The sequence below is a fragment of the Spinacia oleracea genome, chromosome 4 (genome assembly GCF_020520425.1).
Source record: "Spinacia oleracea cultivar Varoflay chromosome 4, BTI_SOV_V1, whole genome shotgun sequence".
NCBI classification, from domain to species: domain Eukaryota; kingdom Viridiplantae; phylum Streptophyta; class Magnoliopsida; order Caryophyllales; family Amaranthaceae; genus Spinacia; species Spinacia oleracea.
The window spans coordinates 101650816-101656111 of record NC_079490.1 but is presented as its reverse complement, the minus strand read 5'-3'; the positions used below and the strand labels follow the sequence as shown (position 1 = coordinate 101656111).

At 39.5% G+C, this 5296-nt stretch overlaps 1 long non-coding RNA gene across 1 annotated transcript; it reads right to left on the bottom strand.

Moving 5' to 3' along the window:
• Positions 1-743: 743 nt before the first annotated feature.
• LOC130460149 (uncharacterized) lies at positions 744-3378 on the bottom strand. Its single transcript, XR_008920094.1, has 5 exons — positions 3076-3378; positions 2566-2644; positions 2262-2474; positions 1936-2169; positions 744-860 (listed from the first exon to the last, which is right to left on the bottom strand). It is a non-coding gene; the product is annotated as an uncharacterized lncRNA (long non-coding RNA).
• Between the last annotated feature and the right edge of the window lie 1918 nt (positions 3379-5296).

Here is a 5296-nt window from a genome sequence, read left to right as displayed (position 1 = left end):
TCCACAATTTGAGCAACAGTCGAGCTGCTTTGAAGACTATCCAGGTACTTCTCTGGATGCACATGTAAACAATTGAACTCCCAATTAGAAATTTCTCAAGAGGCAATGGACCAACAACTGCTTGTAATACCATGTTCGTATAATTATTCATCCTTAGAAATCATCATGCTCCCACCACCCCAGCCCCCCAACAAAACTCTAACGCGCACTTTAAGAAGAATATGTATACTTGGCCTGTACAACTCTCAACTTTAAAGAATCTTCAAAAAAAAAAACTTTGTTCCTTGGTAGAAGGTGTGTGCATTTGTAAATGGTCTGATTTGTGTATCACTTTGCCCATGTTCAACCTTGTTTAACATAGTCGAATCAAACTTGAGTTTCCAGACGAGCTCAAACAGTTTTTTAAACTTGATTCATTTAAGAAACAATATGTTCAAGTTCAACTCGTTTATTAATTGAGCTAAGCTCATAGGCGGACTTCTTTTTCCTTTAGATCATTTAACTAAAAAACTCATCAACGGGCCATAATTTATATCTGGTTAAGTTATATTTGTTTTGAGGAAGTATGAGAATTGGATAAACCCGAGAATTTAGAATATGCAAAAAAATGTTATTGAATGAGATTTTCAGGAAGCGATTATACCTCCAGGCACCTTGTTACAACCTTGCCATTTTGAAGCACATACTGCAGCATTGTAGCCCGACGATCTGAGAAGCTTTACCAAAGCATAACGAATACAATTTCCATAGCATAGACCAGATTTAACAAGCTGAAGCTCGTTTACATCCATAGAAAGTAAAAGAGATTGGACCACAAACTGCAAGTCACTCTCATACTGATCCACCGAGCGCTTAAAGAACTGCACAATGACAACGAGCAAATATAAATCTCTCCTTCACAGATATACAGAAGAACTCACAGAGTAGGTACAAGAAAAGGCAGGGCAATATCTTATGTGATAGGCATCAAATCACAAAAGCTATATCAATAGAGTAAAAAATGAACCAAATTGAATACTAATAGTATAATACTATCACAAATCAGACTTTGTTTTTCCTCAAAAAGTAAAGTTTATATTAAAATGTATTTGTTTAGGGACACAGACAGAGAAGCTGCTTCTAACAGAAGGATCAAAACTCAAACTACAGAGTAAAAGTACTTGATTTTCCTCAAAAAGTAAAGTTTCAATAATTTTAGAACAGAATTACATTCCCTCATTTCCAAGAAAGTATCAATCACATCTACACATTTCTTTGGAAGTGGCTTCCGCAAATTCATATCCGTAACTGAAAGCTATCATTGTCCAAACACAATTATTGTAAAGTAATCCAATTTTCCAAGAACTATCAACCATTTCCATCAAAATCAACCAATTGGTAATTACTTCAAATTCAGTTGCATCTGCAAATAAGTAACGTTTTAATTTGGAACACTTGACACTCTAACACTTCAATCATCAGTCAAACACTTCAATTATACTTCCTAGTATATACTTTGTGTTAAGCTCAAAGTTTCTTTACTTATTACCAATACAACCTAAGAAAAACTGTAGTATGGATTCAGCTTTTCAGTTTATTAACAATTCATTTTGTTCGTAGCTTTGCTTAGAATTCGAAATGAGTGATAATCTGGATGGGGTTGAAGAAGATGATGTTGTGATGTTTGGAAGGAGCAGGGGCAATTCAAGAAGACAGAGTTTGGTTATTGATGATGAAGAAGATAATGAAGTTGAGGGAGGTGCAGTTGTTGTAGGAGAGCAGAGTATTATCAGCAGCTATTAAATAATGATAACTAACAGTAACAGTGCTTCAGAGTTAGAAAAAACAGATGGATATGGCCTGGACAAAGTTAGAGAAGTGGATTTAAAATTTCTTATCTAATTTTAGTACGCATTTAAATTGTGAAATGAGGAGATTTAGGAGAGAGAGAGACACCTGGACAAAGTTAGAGAAGGAGGTCATAAGAAGATCAGCAAACTGATCAGGTGTATACTGTCTGTAGATATAAGTATTGATGTTGTAATTCTGAAGATAATCACTATTTCCAGCACCGAGAAGATGAATTCCAGCTGAGAACATCCCTTTTGCTTTCTCAATCCCCACCAATTTTGTCACCTTACTCTGGTACTCCTTGTAGTACCCCAACTGTTGCGTAAGAGATACCGCCCTCTGTAGTTGCAAACCCAACAAAGTTAGTCTTTAACATTCAAGTTAAGTTTTATGAGTTAACAAGGTTTTGCATGGAAAGATTGAAACTTTACATATAAGCTGGCTGTTCTCTCGGCGTAACCCGAACCAGCAGACGCAAAGTTGGTGCCAATGAGTAATCGTAGACTTCCAGGCAAAGAAATCGATTATTTTGCGAATGGTTTTTGGGGAACTCTACCTTTTCTTATCCCCTACAAGGCTACAAGCAAGAGGCTAGCTGGAACCATAGCAGAATAGGATTTGACTAGGGAGCGCTAACTCAAAATCTAAAAGAACAGACAGATCTGATTGTAACTAGGCGAAAGAGAGTAAATGTAAATGTAATACTTCATAAGACCAACTCAAAATAATAATTACCAGTAACAAATTCAGGAGGCTGAAGATTAAGTCGCAAAATAAGCCTTGCAAATGCTGGTGTCAACAGCAAAATAGAAGCCTGCATTTTCAAAAAATCACAAAATAAGAAACTGCTCAAACTCCTGCATGTTCAATTGGTATCAAAATTATAAAACGTCAGTTAAGTGTCAGCGTATTGCCATGAAGTCAATCAATTTAATCCAAAAGGGTTATAGATATTCCAGCAAGCATTTTCATTGACTTTACAATTAAATTATCAGCTAATACAAACAAAAGAAAAACCAAAAAGGTGATTAGAAAAGAAGAGTTCCAGAATCAAAGCTTCAAATTTACTTCAAATTGCATTCAAATTACATACCAACTTGTAATTTATCTATAATTCCTAAATAATGCCAAATTGAACTTTTCAATTACCAAAGATACAGAAATTATGACTTCCTATGAGCAGGCCTCGGACTTTCAAAAGAGGAAAAAGAGAAACTTCATGAAGATAATTAGATAAATCAATACCTTAATGCAGTTGTTAAATCTAAACAAGCACGATGATAGATTCCTGCAGGCAGTACGATCTTCACAAATTAAGTGCAAAGAACGAATTGAAGAACTAGCCAAAAAAACAAAAAAACAAAAACAGAATTGTACAAACCCTAATTCTAAAAACGAAAATCAAAAGGGGACAGGAAGATAATTACTCGTTGTGGCGAGGAGTGACGGCCGAGCAAGCACCGGAGAACAGACCGTTCTTTCTTAGAACCACCGGCCGAGCTAGCTGAGTTTTCAGCGACTATGTCAGTCGTGGTTCAGCGCGGAGAAGGTACAAGACGCGACGGGGGGAGGAGGCGAGAAAAGACACTCACCGGCGAGGAGAGTGACGGCGGATCCGAGCAAGATGAGTTCGACGGCGACACAGGACCGAGCAAGCTCTGAGTTCGTCGGCGACGCAAGGAATTGAAAACTGAGGGAACAAGCTTGGAGTTGAGCGCGGGGAACTCTAAAATTTTGAGATAGATATTTTAGTTAAATGAATTAATTATTCAACAATAATATTATTCCAGCAAACAAATTTTGTTACACGGATTTGTTGAAGGGTACAATAACATGTACGCTGCAACAGTATCTAGCTATTGCAGGGGGCTTTTAATATGTACGCTGCAAAAAGCTCTTTTGCGGGGGGCAATTAATTTGTACGCTGCAATAACCCTTTAAAGGGTTTGACCCGCATTGACCTATTGCTTGTTGAAGCGTATTAATACATGTACGCTGCAACAAGGGGGCTGCAACAGGGGTTTTTTCTACTAGTGCAAGGATGTACAAATTTCCATATGAAGAAGGAAAAGGGCCTATGAAGTCAATGACCCAAACATCAAACACCTCTAGCTCGATAATGGAAGATTGGGGCATCTCTTTCCTCTTAGACACATTTCCCGTGCGTTTCCAACGATCACAAGTTTTGGCAAAGGCCCAAGCATCCAGGAATAGAGTGGGCCACCTTAGCATACTTTGTAGGACCTTAGAGGTGGTTTTACCCCCCCCCCCATATGCCCCCACAAGGAGAGGAGTGGCACATGCGGAGAACATTAGCAAACTCATCATTAGGTACACACCTCCGTAATAGCCCATCCGGGCCTCTTCTCAACAAAATAGGCTCATCCCACACATATCGCTTAGCATCATACTTCAATTTCCTTCGTTGTTGAGTGGAGAAATCCTCCGGGATTGCCCCACAAGCGAGGTAGTTTACAAGGTCGGCGAACCAAAGTAGATAGGGGCTTTCAACCATATACAAAGCATCATCGCGCAAGGCGTCCTCAATTGTCAAATCATCCATATCCCCTTTGCCAAGATCAAGCCTAGAAAGATGGTCGACAACCCCATTTTCGGCTCCCTTTTTGTCACGAATCTCAATGTCGAATTCTTGGAGGAGGAGAACCCATCGAATGAGCCTAGGCTTTGCCTCCTTCTTGGCCATAAGATACCGGATGGCCGCATGGTCGGTGTACACAATGGTTTTCGAACCCACCAAGTAGGTCCAGAATTTCTCGAAGGCATGAACAATTCCAAGGAACTCTTTTTTTGTGGTGGTGTAGTTGGATAGAACTTGGTTGAGTGTCTTGGACATGTAATAAATGACATGGAGATTTTTATTCTTCTTTTGACCTAAGACACCCCCAACCGAATAGTCGCTTGCATCGCACATTAGTTCAAAAGGGAGGGACCAATCGGAAGCTTGCACGATAGGAGTGGAAACCAAAGCGAGCTTGAGCTTGTTGAAAGCATTAAGGCAAGCGGCATCAAATTGAAAATCGCACTCCTTTTGAAGGAGATAAGTAAGGGGCCTTGCAATCAACGAAAAGTCCTTGATGAACCTCCTATAAAAACCTGGATGCCCAAGGAAGGAGCGGATGCCCTTAACATTGCCCGGAGGAGGGAGCTTTTCAATTACTTCAATTTTTGCCCTATCCACTTCAATACCAAGGTGTGACACCTTATGCCCAAGGATAATCCCCTCTTGCACCATAAAGTGACAATTCTCCCAATTAAGCACCAAATGAACCTTTTTACATCTCTCGAGGCACTTTTCAAGGTTGAGGAGGCATTCATCATAGGTGGCCCCACCCACCGAAAAATTATCCATGAATACCTTCATCTCCTCCTCAAGCATGTCTCCGAAAATGCTCATCATGCATCTTTGGAATATCCCGGGGGCGTTGCAAAGCCCAAATGGCATTCT